This window comes from Muntiacus reevesi, chromosome 1 (assembly GCF_963930625.1).
Source record: "Muntiacus reevesi chromosome 1, mMunRee1.1, whole genome shotgun sequence".
NCBI classification, from domain to species: domain Eukaryota; kingdom Metazoa; phylum Chordata; class Mammalia; order Artiodactyla; family Cervidae; genus Muntiacus; species Muntiacus reevesi.
In genome coordinates, this window is record NC_089249.1 from 157,792,193 (window position 1) to 157,807,067 (window position 14,875).

Below are 14,875 nucleotides of genomic sequence, written 5' to 3' on the forward strand. Positions count from 1 at the left end.
CATTCCCTCCTCCAGGGGATCTTCCTGACCCAGGGATCGAATCCACATCTCTTATGGCTCCTGCATTGGCAGGAAGGTTCTTTACCACTAGCAGCATCTGGGAAGCTAGATATAATGAAATATTATACAGTTATAAAAAGGAATGGTGTTCTGATACATGTACAACATGGACGAAACCTGACAACATTATGTTAAGTAAAAGAAGCCAAATTCAAAAGGAAAAATATTGCATGATTCCACTTACCTGTAGAAATTAGTATAGTTCAGTTCATAGAGACAGAAAGAATGAAACTACCAGTGATTCTAGGCAGGCAGAATGGAAAGTTAATCCTTAATGGCTACAGAGTTTGTTTGACATGATGCAAAAATTTTGGAAATATTTAGTTGTAATAGCTGCATAAAAATGAAAATAATTAATGTCACTGAAGTGTATATTTTAAAAGGTTAAAGTGAAAACTTTATATTATATATATTTTACTAATTAAAAAACAAGATGTAATATATTAAAAAATAATTTCTGGTAAGTGGATGAACTGAAGAGTATATAGATTACATGCCAATAAACCTTCAGGAACAAGACAAGGGTGCCCACTCTCACCACTACTATTCAACATGGTTTTGGAAGTTTTGGCCACATCAATCAGAGTAGAAAAAGAAGTAAAAGGAATTCAGATAGGAAAAGAAGAAGTGAAACTCTCACTGTTTGCAGATGACATGATGCTCTACATAGAAAACCCTAAAGACTCTACCAGAAAATTACTAGAGCTAATCAATGAATATAGTAAAATTGCAGGATATAAAATTAACACACAGAAATCCCTTGCTTGCCTATACACTAACAATGAGAAAACAGAAAGAGAAATTAAGGAAACAATACCATTCACCACTGCAACAAAAAGAATAAAATATTTAGGAGTATATCTACCCAAAGAAACAAAAGAGCTATACATAAAATCTATAAAACACTGATGAAAGAAATCAAAGAGGACACAAGCAGACGGAGAAACATACCGTGTTCATGGATTGGAAGAATCAATATTGTCAAAATGACTATACTACCCGAAGCAATCTATAGATTCAATTGAATCCCTATCAAGCTGCCAACGGTATTTTTCACAGAACTAGAACAAATAATTTCACAATTTGTATGGAAATACAAAAAATCTCGAATAGCCAAAGTAATCTTGAGAGAAAAGAATGGAACTAGAGGAATCAACCTGCCTGACTTCAGACTACACTACAAAGCCATAGTCATCAAGACAGTACTGGCACAAAGACAGAAATATAGATCAATGGAACAGAATAGAAAGCCCAGAGATAAATCCACACACCTATGGACACCTTATCTTTGACAAAAGAGGCAAGAATATACAATGGAAAAAAGACAATCTCTTTAACAAGTGGTGCTGGGAAAACTGGTCAACCACTTGTAAAAGAATGAAACTCGAACACTTTCTAACACCATACACAAAAATAAACTCAAAATGGATTAAAGATCTAAATGTAAGACCAGAAACTATAAAACTCCTGGAGGAGAACATAGGCAAAACACTCTCTGACATAAATCACAGCAGGATCCTCTACGACCCGCCTCCTGGAATACTGGAAACAAAAGCAAAAATAAACAAATGGGACCTAATGAAACTTAAAAGCTTTTGCACAACAAAGGAAACTATAAGCAAGATGAAAAGACAGCCCTCAGATTGGGAGAAAATAATAGCAAATGAAGAAACAGACAAAGGATTAATCTCAAAAATATACAAGCAACTCCTGCAGCTCAATTCCAGAAAAATAAATGACCCAATCAAAAAATGGGCCAAAGAACTAAACAGACATTTCTCCAAAGAAGACATACAGATGGCTAACAAACACATGAAAAGATGCTCAACATCACTCATTATCAGAGAAATGCAAGTCAAAACCACAATGAGGTACCATTACACGCCAGTCAGGATGGCTGCTATCCAAAAGTCTACAAGCAATAAATGCTGGAGAGGGTGTGCAGAAAAGGGAACCCTCTTACATTGTTGGTGGGAATGCAAACTAGTACAGCTCTGTGGAGACCAGTGTGGAGATTATGTAAAAAACTGGAAATAGAACTGCCATATGACCCAGCAATCCCACTTCTGGGCATACACACCAAGGATACTAGATCTGAAAGACACATGCACCCCAATGCTCATCGCAGGACTGTTTATAATAGCCAGGACATGGAAGCAACCTAGATGCCCATCAGCAGATGAATGGATAAGGAAGCTGTGGTATATATATACACCATGGAATATTACTCAGCCGTTAAAAAGAATTCATTTGAATCAGTTCTAAAGAGATGGATGAAACTGGAGCCCATTATACAGAGTTAAGTAAGCCAGAAAGATAAAGACCAATACAGTGTACTAACGCATATATATGGAATTTAGAAAGATGGTAACGATAACCCTATATGCAGAACAGATAAAGAGACACAGATGTACAGAACAGACTTTTGGACTCTGTGGGAAAAGGCGAGGGTGGGATGTTTCCAGAGAATAGCATCGAAACATGTACATTATCAAGGGTGAAACAGATCACCAGCCCAGGTTGGATGCATGAGACAAGTGCTCGGGGCTGGTGCACTGAGAAGACGCAGAGGGATTGGGTGGAGAGGAAGGTGGGAGGGGGGATCGGGATGGGGAATATATGTCAATCCAAGGCTGATTCATGTCAATGTATGACAAAAACCACTACAGTGTTGTAAAGTAATTAGCATCCAACTAATATAAACAAATGAAAAAAAATAAAATAAAAAATAAAAGGTGTCTATATGGCAGATTCAGTTTTTGTAGAGGAGTAAAAGGAAATATAGTATAGTAAACTACAGAATACTGGTTGCTGGTTTCCAGGGTGTTATCAGAAGAGAGTGGGAGAAATCGCTTCATGGCTAGGGATTCTGCTGCTGAAGCAATGGAAAAACTGAAATTAGATAGAAGTGGTGTTTACACGGCACTGAGAATGTACTAAATGCCACTGAAATATGTACTTTTAAATGTTTAATTTTATAATTTGTGAATTTCACCTCGATAAATATTTTTTCTAAAATCAAACTAAGATAAATCACATCAGCATCAAACCCAAGTTTATCAGACCCAAAAATAAGTATCTGGGGTGATTTGCCACAGGAGTAATTGCTTCGAGCTGCTACATTGGGGATAGAGTAGTCTAGGGAGTAGACTACTCTAGTAGATAGTGAGCAGTAGACTGCTCCCTCTTCTGTCTTTCTGTTGCCTATAAGCTGAATCAGGAAGCATTCTGGAATAAAAATATTAAGTTCCTTTTTAAAATATGACACCCAAAACTGAACCCAGCATGTTCAAGACGGTGATCTAACCAGTCCAAAGTTATCCTCATTCCATCCTGCATTCATTCATCCAATCAGTAAGTATTTATTGGGTATAGCATATTAAAGAGCAGAGACATTATTTTGCCAACAGAGGTTCACGTAGTCAAGGCTATGGTCATGTATGAATGTGAGAGTTGGACTGTGAAGAAAGCTGAGCACCGAAGAATTGATGCTTTTGAACTGTGGCGTTGGAGAAGACTCTTGAGAGTCCCTTGGACTGCAAGGAGATCCAACCAGTCCATCCTAAAGGAGATCAGTCCTGGGTGTTCATTGGAAGGACTGATGCTGAAGCTGAAACTCCAGTACTTTGGCCACCTCATGTGTAGAGTTGACTCATTGGAAAAGACCCTGATGCTGGGAGGGATTGGGGGCAGGAGGAGAAGGGGATGACAGAGGATGAGATGGCTGGATGGTATCACCGACTCGATGGGCATGAGCTTGAGTGGACTCGGGGAGTTGGTGATGGACAGGGAGGCCTGGCGTGCTGCGATTCATGGGGTCACAAAAAGTCGGACACGACTGAGCGACTGAACTGAGCTGAACTGAACTGAATGGCAGAAACCTCTGTTCCAGACTATGGAAAGTATAATGACATAGAATGCCTAGTAACAACCTTCAAGGCATCCTTGATTGGATTGTGTGGGTACCAAATGAATGGAAAAAACATTTATTGGTTAATAAATGTTGACCACACCTGACACAGTTTTTCTGAGTTAGCCTCATACTCTACAGACAGTTAGTTGTACATTCTTCTTTGACCACTTTGTTATAAGTTTCTCTCAGATGATTGAAAAATCTTCATAAACATCATTTTCAATGACTACTACATCTAACCATGTGGTTTGCCCATCACTTTTTCACAAAAGCTGCCCTGGAAGATGGGGAAGCTTGCACTCAAGCCAGTACATGGAGTTGATAACTGGAAATATTCTACAGGTACTTGGAAACACAGATCAAATTGAAACATCCCCAGGAAATTTTGGGGGCTGCTGTGTATGAACCAGAGTCTCAACCCAATAATCGTCTCTTAAGTTTGTGGTTAACAGCAAAGTCTCTGAAGCCAGACTGCCTGAATGGAGATAAATATGAGAAAATGAGGGTGAGAGACTTGAGGATAAATCTTCATCCCTTGCTCTTCTTTCTATATCTGATCTCCATGACTTTTTGGAGGGCCCACCCAAGGTGTATCCTCCACAGTTAATTAACTCTGGAGGCTTAGGTCTGAGCTCTGCCTTCACCTTCACCCTCCCCCAGGTAGGCAGGGAGATCCTCCCAGACTAAGTGAGGTGCTCAGGAAGGGTCAGCCACAATCAGGAACAGTCAGCAACCCAGAACCCACTGCACCATGAGTGTCTCTGCACTGAGCCTCACCAGAGCCCTGGGCGGTGTCTCTGGGCTTCTGCAGGTGCTCTCTCTGCTCAGCCTGGTTCTACTTCTGCTCAAGGCGATACAGTTCTACCTGCGCAGACAGTGGCTGCTCAAAGTATTTCATCAGTTCCCTTCTCCTCCTTCCCACTGGCTCTGTGGGCACAGCTTGAATGTAGGATGGAGCAGGATGGGGGAGTGGGAGAAAAGGGAGGGCCAGGGCTCTAGAGCATGGGCATGGTCAGTTAGTTCATGGGACAAAGCCTCCCTGTGTGACCAGCACTTGACCTCATGAAAGAACCCAGCTAACCTCTCAGGTCTTGGCTACTCACCCTGTCCAGGGAGCTCACTCCTCCCGGGACCTGTGCTGGTACCCTCGGGTCTGTCAGACATTCTTCCTTAGGGAGATCTCAGGCTGTCCTGGAAGCCCTGCCTCTTGAGGACAATGGCTATTCCTTCCTGAGTCTCCCCACTCTCCAGGCTGAGCACCTTCAGCTGTCCTCCTAGAACAGGCTTCCAGATGCTTCCCTGCCCATTCCTCAATCCCACCCACCCTGCCTGGTCCTGAGCTTGCCTGGGAGCACAGATGTCAGCCTGATGGATCAGCCCTGTTGGTTCACTGCGTGTGGAGACAACAGACAGGAATCTAAGATGGTGTCAGGTCACAGGAAATGAGGCTCACCTACTCGCTGGTGGTGAAATCAGGGGTAGGACAAAACCAGCTCGATTTGCTTGAGGCTGAGGGATGTTTCAAGGCTGATGATTTCAATGCAAAAACTAGTAGCTGAATTGCATGAGCGAGATTTCCAGGATGGTGCCAGGTAAGGAGTATTGGCAATTGAGATGGAACATTAAACAGAATCTGTTTACCTCTCAGCTCCCATCCTCCAAACCTCTGGACTGTGAACTCTATGGGGCTGAGGATATGATCCCCATCCTGTTCCCTAGTACCCAGCACAGAGCCTGACACAAAGGAATGCTTGGCCCAGGGTGTGTGGAGTGACAGAAAGGAGCTGCTTGCTTGCTGGTGAGGGACAGTGCCTACCAGGTAGCTCTGTTAGCCCTGATCGGAGAGGATGGCATAGGACAAGGTGAGGGGCCACATGGAGAGGGGCTCATTAATGGTGGTGGACTGAACAAATCTTAGGAGGTAGGGTATTGCAGGGAGTTGAAGCTTCTATTTCTCAAAGAGTGAGGCCAAGCAATTTTCAGCAGAGTAGAGTCAAAAACAGAGGAAATAATATCAACTCCAAAGAGGTAACCAAAACTCAGTTTGTTCATGCAAGTTGTTGTACTAAAGACTCCCCACTTATTTATTGATTCAAGGTAATTGTTACCTTTTGTTTGATGCAACTGTCACCTTTCTGATCTAGGACTTGATATAAGGAACAACCGAAATTTCCTCCAATGACTTTCTCATCATACTAACGGTCATTGAATGATATGTAGTTTCAGTAAGTAGACGGTTTCTATTTACATAACTAATATTCCTCAGGGTGTTGAATCATCTCTCAACTGCTCCTGGTCTAACAGATATTGCAGCCAAATTTGTCTTAGTCTTCTAATATGGTCTGAGATTTCCATTTATTCAATACCTCTGTTACTGGCTAAGTTAGGAATGCCACATGTAATTAGGTTGAAGCTAGTCTTTTAGACCAGATGACAAGTGACAAAGTGACAAAGAGGGGCAGTTAAGCACATGGGCTCTGGTGCTAAGTCACCTAGATTCATATCTTACCTTTGTCACACACTTTAAACACCCATTCTACATCTCAGTTTCCTCATCTGTAATAGATGAGTACTACATGTATAAGTATCATATACATGATACTTACAGTATTTAAGTGAAGTACTATATAATCTTAGAATGGTGCCTGGCACAGAGCAAAGGCCACAGTTATACTCACTCTAATTTGTGTGAATTTAAAATAACATTAATTCCTGTGAAGGACAAACACTTTGGAGGTTCAACAAACTCACTGCATTAAATAGGGATATAGGGATGAAATCCAACAATATGAAAAGGGGAGCTAACAACTTTGTGATTCAAATAGCCCCAAACTTCTCCATCTTTCCTCATGTTCTCCATCCTATCTCAGATGTACCTGCCATGCCAACAGAGCCCATACACCTGACAATTGCATTATCAGATGGCATTATTACTTGTCTACCTACTCACCTTGTGTCTCTCTTTGGGGGAATTCCTTTGTGGTTACAGTTCCCAGAAGCCACCAGGAGAGGACATTCCACTGAAGCCCTGCCTATACCAGCCTGGAGACCAGATGGCACTGGGTTTTTGCCAACAGGATCATTTGCCATCAGACACCATGGCCTCTATGAGAGTCTCAACTGGTGCTGGATAGACATGCTCAAGACAGATGGCAGCCCCAGCCAGGTGACTGGTGGGCTCATAGACCAGTGGGCATCAGGATGACTCTGAGAGAAGAATGGACAGGTAGAACATAGTTTAACTTCTTGCCCAGGGACAGGATTTGGGGGAACTGACTGGTAATAAGAAAGGAAGCATGTTCCTGTGTAGAAATAGGACCCCCTCACCCTTGCCAGGGCCCCTACTAGCCAGTCCAGAGGAGATCCAAGAAAACTAGGTAATACAGTTGGGGAGGGAAAAGGTTCCCACTGATCAGTCCCTGCACAGGACTAATAAAGCAGGGTAGCCCCCGTGAAGGACAAGATCTGGGAGATCTGAGAAGCCCCCATAATGCGCTCAAGCAGGACGTGTCTCAGTTTAGGGCAAGATTGTCAGCCCCCACTAGAATAGGAGCTCCTTGATGGGAAGGATTTTGTCATTCACTGCTGAATCTCTAGCTCCTAGGATGGCAATTGACCCAAAGTAAGTACTCAACACATAGGTATCAAATAAATGAATAACTGAGTGCATCTAACCACCTACTCATTCATGTACTTGACATTCACTGTGGTGGAAACATTATGGGATGTCTGCCCAGCTCACTTGCTCTGCGATCTCATCCTTCACAGAGGGTAGGCCTTTGAAGGCCTATTCACCCCCAGTCACAGTTGATTGTAGCAAGTGAACACATTGGCCATGATATTAGAATCAGAGTCTTGGCATAGGATTCAACAGGTCCCCTCAGCCTTAATGGTGGCAAAATGGGGAAATGTGCCAACCCCAGAAGGGTAGACATTCCCCTCTCCCCTGCCCAGACCCAGCTGTGCAAGGACAGAGACTGTGTCTGTTGATTCATGAAGAAAAGAGCTGCTCTCCTGGACCTCTGGAGGAGCCAACATACTGGGGCTGGTTCGTTTTGCATTGCTGAGGCCGGTATTCTTCTGTATGTGGACTCTGCAAATGAGTAACTTGGCTCCTGACCAGTTCAGGCTGAGAGCTTGGGGTGTGGGATGGGGGTGGTGGTGAGAATGGGTGCTGGCGAAGTGGAGGAGGGGTCGAGGAGGAGAGTGAGCTCCAGCAAGCAGGGAATAGAAGGAGAGAGAGGGCTGGGAAGAAGCTGATGGAAGAAATCTTCCAGGTGCCAAGAGCTAACAAGTTGCCACAAGAGATTGGGAAGGGCCGTCCCTTCAACCCTTCAAGGCAGTGATGGTAGTTTGAACGTTGAAGCTAACAGCTATTTTGTGGTGTGTAGGATGATTTCTGATTGGAGATTTATTCTGATCCTATTTTCTTGAGGAAAAATTGCAGACTCAGAAAGGGAGGTAAATTGCTTAAGGTCACACAGTCTGGAAGTGGCATTGGGCCCTGCTCTTTTGACATTAAATCCATTGTTAATCTACCTCAATATAGGGTTCCGTGTGTGTGTGTGTGTGTGTGTGAGAGAGAGAGAGAGAGAGAGAGAGATGGGTAGACGAAGAGGAAAATAGAGTGTTTGTCACTGTAGCACTCACAGTCCATTGGAAAGAGGCATCTGGGAACTGGAGAGCGGTCCCCTTAGTAACTAAGCAGATGCTTGGCAGTGGCTACTTCTGCCTCCATCCTGCCTGCTCATTCCTCTACATCTTCCACCTCCAGCACTCTGCCAAATCTGCCCTCACTAGGAGCACAGAATCCTGTCTTCTTGTTGCAAGACACAGTGGCCTGTCTGATGCTTCTGCTCTCAACACAATAGGATGATGGCCGTTTTCTCTGGGAGTTCTTCCTGACCACCCTGGTGAACCCTCAGCGCCCCAGGCTCACACAGACCCGTGGACTCACAGCCTCACGTTGGTCATGGTGTTGCTCTCTGAACAAGAATGCTGATCTCTGTGAGGCAGAGACCAGAGCTGCCATGTTTGTTGTGATGTCCGAGTGCCTGGCATAGGTCCGGAATAATGGGAGGTCCCCGGTCAATGGTGCCTGAATGAATGTCATAGGGATCTTATCCTCTCCATTTATTTACATTCCTTCCTATGAAGTATCAGCTTCTGAATCAGCATCTTCAGCCCCTTCCGCTCTAGGACCCAGTTACCTCCTGCACAATCCTACAGGAACTTCAGACCAAGATGGAATTCTGGTTCTCTTACTCATCTGAGTATGCTGCTAGGGGTACCACCACTCATCTACCCAGGCCAGAGGCGGGATGCACTCCAAATCCCCCTCCCTCACTCCACCCCATCTCCCCTGCTTCAGGTCTGCAGCTTGCATGGATGTTTGCAGCAACTCTCTGTCCTTCTCCTTGTTCTCACTCTTGCTTCATGCTCAAACTATCCTCCACACATGGTCACTCGAGAGACCTTTCCCAAGGAGAGTCAAGCGGTACCCAGCCCGTCACACCTGTGAGGTGAGCCTCCCTCCTCCAGGAGTGGGCCTGGAATTGAAGCCAGACTTCCCTGGGTGAATCCTGTCCTGCCAATTTTATTTATTTTTTATTTATTTATTTTTTCCAATTTTATACCAGCATGATGCTGGGCAAGTTAGTAACGTAGGTGCATCTCAGCGCCTGAATATGAAAATTAAGGGTAAATTAATGCCCGTCTTATTGGGTTGCAGTGAACAGTAAATGAGTTAATATATGTTCAGGAAGCATAGAGTAAATAAATACTTAGTGAGTGCTAGCAACAGACATCTTTCTTTTCCTCTTTTGCCTGCAATGCCTTAATTAGCCTCGAGATGGCACTCTGCTACTTAACTACAAGCTTTCCTTCCTCCCCTACCACAGTGCTTCACATCTCAGTGCCTATTTGTTTATGTTCTGGGCTTATGTTTTCCCTTCTACCAGCCTCACCAACTTCAGGAACGCTTTCTGATACATCGTTCCCACTCCAAATTCACCAGGTGGATTATATTTTCTGTCTGCGAGCTCCTGGAGGGCATGACATCTCCAGGTCCCTGGGCAGAGTCCCTACATAGAAGAAGAGCTGTGTCTGTCAGATGAATGAATATGTGTCAGCCAGTCCCAGCTCAGCCACTTAAATAATTTGCATGATCTTGGGCAAATCACTTTCCCTCTCAAGTTTTTTTTTCTTAAATGGACATCAAAGAGGCTCTACAACATATCTGTGAAGACAGTCCAGTGCAAAGCCTTAGTAAGATCTGACATGGTGTAGACCCAGGGCCACCTTGCCCAGACACCTGCCTGCCAACCATGGAGCATTCTCATTGCCCATCAGCTATTACCCACTTGTGCTTACTCCTGTCTGCTATCCCAGTTGAGGGTATTAGAAACGAGTTTACCTCTTCCTCAAGGTCCTTCTTTATTAAGTATGGTCTGGAGTTAGTCTGCAAGCTGGCTGGCCTGGGTGGGCTGAGGCGTAGTTGATGGTTCAGCTGAGTCCAGTGGGCTCCCATTTGCCTGGAAAGCACAGGCTCAGCCTCCCTGTCCCTGAAAGGCCCACTGTCCTCCTGAATGGGGCTCTCCTGGGCCTTGTTTCCTTCACTCTGGTTCCTGATGTCCCAGCTCTGGCTGGGGTGGGACACTGCCTCTGTTTGGATGACCTTAGTCATTGTGCTTCTCCCATAAAAACCCTGAAAACAATGACTCTGCCTTAGGACAAACTCCCAGGAATGGGATGACGCCATGAAAGAATATAAGCGTTTTTGAGGCTCTTGCAAAGTACATGCTCACCAGTGATTTCTTTAACAGTTGAAGCCATTTATACTTAATCAGTTCACTGTAAACAGTGTGGGTGGGGGAAGATTCCAGTTTGCTTTGGTGCCAAACACTTAAAAATTGTTCACAAAGTACAATACTTTCTTTTTGCCAAATGTCTGTTCTGTCCTTTATCCTTTCTCCTTATTGCTGGCAGTATCTTGAAAAGCCACCAAATGGCAGCGCTCACACACAATCCTTGGGATGCTTAATGCTACCAGCAACCCCTTTTCCTGTTTGTAGAGGGGAATCTGCCCAGGCCGAGGGTCCAAGCATAGTGACCACTGATAGGATCCCTGAGAGATGTGGGGGTGGCCCAAATGGAGAGATCCCTGGTTGGAAGTCAGGTGTTTGGGATTCTAGAACTTGTCCTGTCCTGCCTTAAGTTTAGCTACCATTTATTTCCTGAGGATCATCACATCAGGAGCATCCAGCACCAGGATTTGTGTCTATATTTACAACTCCTTTTCCTGTGCACTGGCTCTCTTAAAATTATATGTATCCCACTGCAGATATGCTGGAATTTCCATGTCTGCAATGGCACCCTCAGGCATGGGGACTTGGTTGTTCTCTGTAGACCCTATCTCTGCCTAAATACCCCATAACTGCCTCACTCCATGTTAAGCAAGAGTTCTACAGGGTATGGTATCTTATAATATTCCAAATGGAAACTCAGATACAGGGCTATCTATATTCAGAATTCCTTGTAAATATCTAGGGTTTTTATATACCCTTATCAATTTACCCATTCCCTAGAGAGTGTAATAAGAGAGTATAAATGATGCAGTTACTTCTGTTAATCATAAGGGAAGATAGCTGAGGATAAAGCTGTCATGCAGAGATATGCAGAGATGAAAGTAATCTAGATGTTGAGTTGAAGCCAGATCAAACTGTGCTTGAAAGCCACCCTACGACTAGTTACATGAACCAATAATTTCTTTTTGCAGTTGAAGTCAGCTTGAGTTTTTGATATATTTTTTTTGTGGGTTACACCAAAAGGAAACCTATGTGATCCAGGAGGATATCAGGATTATTTCTAACAGTTGTTAAAACCAATTAGAAATATCCTAAATTATACAACTTATCCCCAAACCATATAGATGTATTTTGCCATTATATTTATCTTCATATTCTTCCTCTGGTAATAAAATTCCTTCATTAATCATTATATGAGGAGACTTAATATTAGCAAGCTTTCTTTAGGAACACATGGATTCCATTCTTAGACTTTAGGATTATTTGGCATGTGAGTATGGGAGGCTTGTAGCAGTCTGGAGTTAGCTCGAAGTGGAGCAGAGTCAGGGCCAGGGCCATTTTGCATTTAGCCATGACAAATGCTGCCCAATGCAGTTCCAGGGGACACCAGGGAGGAAAAGTAATATTTGATAAATCTGTATATTATTAGAAACATGAGACAATCTTTTTTTATATGACACCTTTTCCAGGGAAACAAAATCCATATTCTAAACCAAACCAAGTTTGTGATAAAATCCAGGAAAGGTTTTAAGTATACCGGGACCATAAAGTTCCTTTGTGTCAAGACTAAGGGATAGTGAATTGTATCAACAATTGATTCTGCAGGATCCGTAGAACTAGAAAAAATTTTCCAAATTATGGAGAAGAAACACTAGTTTTACTATTATTCGTTTAGAAATCTGTGCAGTTGAGCATGAGAATTTTTTTTTTTGACAGAGACAAAAAAGGGTTTTTAATAAGTAAACTATGCAGCATGTAATATTTTACATTCACAATTCCGCTCTCTGTTGCCACGACAATTTACCCTAGTTTTGAATTTGCAGTAAAGAGCATGAGAATATTAAACCCGGTTATGCTCAGTGGATTACGCTGATTGTTAAAGCAGGTTTTTCTCATACCATATTGGAGCTTCCCTGGGGGCTCAGATGGCAAAGAATCTGCCTGCAATGCAGGAGACCCAGGTTCCATCCCCAGTCAGGAAGATCCCCTGGACAAGGGCGTGGCAACCCACTCCAGTAGTCTTGCCTGGAGAATTCCACCGACTGAGGAGCCTGATGAGCTATAGTCCGTGGGGTCGCAAAGATTCGGACACGACTGAGCAACTACTATGGGAAAGGGACATTAGGAACTTAGAACAGGAATTTAGATTGTGCCTGGGTACTGCCAATGTTGCCTTGTCTGGGGTGGAGATGACTGGCATCCATACATGCCCACTCGCCAAGGAACAGAGCTGTCCTTTATGAAATTAACTGATCTCTTTGGGGGCTGGTCTGAACTCCCTGGCCATAAGAGCAGACAAGCCAGGTAACGTGGTCGGGATCCGCCATAGTGCCAGTGAGCTGTGGGGTTAGAGTGAGTGAATTTTGCCAAGCAAGCACTACTGTACACTTCCATCCTGTTTACCAGCTCGAGTCTTTACCTTGATCCAGCTGAGAACGGTAGGAAGGCACAGGAGTGTCTTTTTTTCCCACAATTTTCCTTGGAGAATCTCAAGGGGTAAAGATCTGTAATGGAGTGAAGGTCCTCCACTTCCCCCCACCCTCAGACTCTACACATATCATGAATGCAATTCCTAAAGCTAACTCTAGGAACTGACAAAGCCTGGGTACTACAAGCCTAGCCTGATGCTCCTAAAGGCCTGCCATTGAAAATACATCTGGAGCAAGCAGAGACTACAATCTAGGGGCAGACCTAATATGTCCCTAGGGTAAAAAGCAACCATGAGTCATTAGGACAATTAAAATATAATCTTAGCCAAATCTATTGACTTCATTATTTTCCCTTCAGGGCTTCCCTTGTGGTTCAGACAGTAAAGTGTCTGCCTGCAATGTGGGAGACCCTGGTTCGATCCCTGCTGGACATGGGACAACAGACTGGTTCCAAATAGGGAAAGGAGTAAGTCAAGGCTGTACATTTTCACCCTGCTTATTTAACTAATATGCAGAGTACATCATGTGAAATCCTGGGCTGGATGAAGCACAAGCTGGAGTCAAGATTGCCAAGAGAAATATCATTTGTGAGGCTGCCAGGGTTAATGTCATGACGGGTGGCCTGGACCTAAGTTTTAGCTTCCCCCGAAATGGTAAGATTCCCTACCCCCATCAGGTAACCTGGAGCCAGCCAATCAATATGCGCCCAGTAAGAAACAAAGGGAGAGCTGAAAAGCCCGTGAACGCCCAGGTTTGAAAAAAGCCCGCAAAAGTTTGTACCAATAAAATTGCTTTGCAACCATGTAACCAATCTGCTTAATCCAGCTACTAACCGCTTATGCATACCTTATAAATTTGGGTAATCGCCTCTGCTCAGGGCTTTTCTGACCCTGCACCACTGCGATGGCTGTGGCAGAAAGCCCTGGCTTGAGTCAGTAATAAACTTCCCTTTTTTTGCGAATTGCATTGTCTTGGAAGCCTTCTCTCTTCCTGCCTGGGGATTAGGACATCGGGCAAAAAATTTGGGGGCTCGTCCGGGATCCCTTGACCAGGAGAAGAGAGCACTTACAGGACAAAGGGGAAGGATAAATAATAACACCGGTGCTCAGGACAGGAAAGTCCAGTGTAAATCTGAGGCCCTGCTGAGAAGCAGGAAGGTATCTGGTGCAGAAGAAAGCTTTCTATAAAGGGGGGCCAGCCGGCATAAGGCCAAGGCCAGCGGACGCGCTGGGAGGCAGCCGAATCTGCGGGAAAGAAAGTTCCTCTCCCGGCCCCGAGTCTGGTGAACAGCAGACGCCATTCGGTAAGGTGAATCTGCTACCGGGAGGCAAGAAAATTCAGGGGGCCCAAAAACCCAGCGCTGTGTTGTTGACCAACGTTTGTTTGTCTGTGTGTTTGTCTTCGGCTCTCCGTGTTTTTGTGTGTGTCGGCATTGTCTCTAGTCTTGTTCACTTCTGGTGCATCGTTCTTTTCTCTCTTCTGACTTATTCTCCTTCTCTTCTTCTCTGATCTGCCCTCAACTCCTTTTCTTTTCAGGAGCTTCAGTTAACAGGCAAACGGTTGTGGGGGCAATTGATGAGCCCCAGCCAGGGCTACACTCTGGTGAACTCTGAAGGCCCTACAATAAGTGAGCCTCAGTAACTAGAGCCCGACCGGGTGAAACTCTC

At 44.2% G+C, this 14,875-nt stretch overlaps 1 protein-coding gene across 3 annotated transcripts in view; it reads left to right on the forward strand.

The window, feature by feature from the left end:
• LOC136152284 (uncharacterized) overlaps positions 1 to 14,875 on the forward strand; it is a 130,443-nt gene that overhangs the window by 109,602 nt on the left and 5,966 nt on the right. The window lies entirely within an intron of this gene.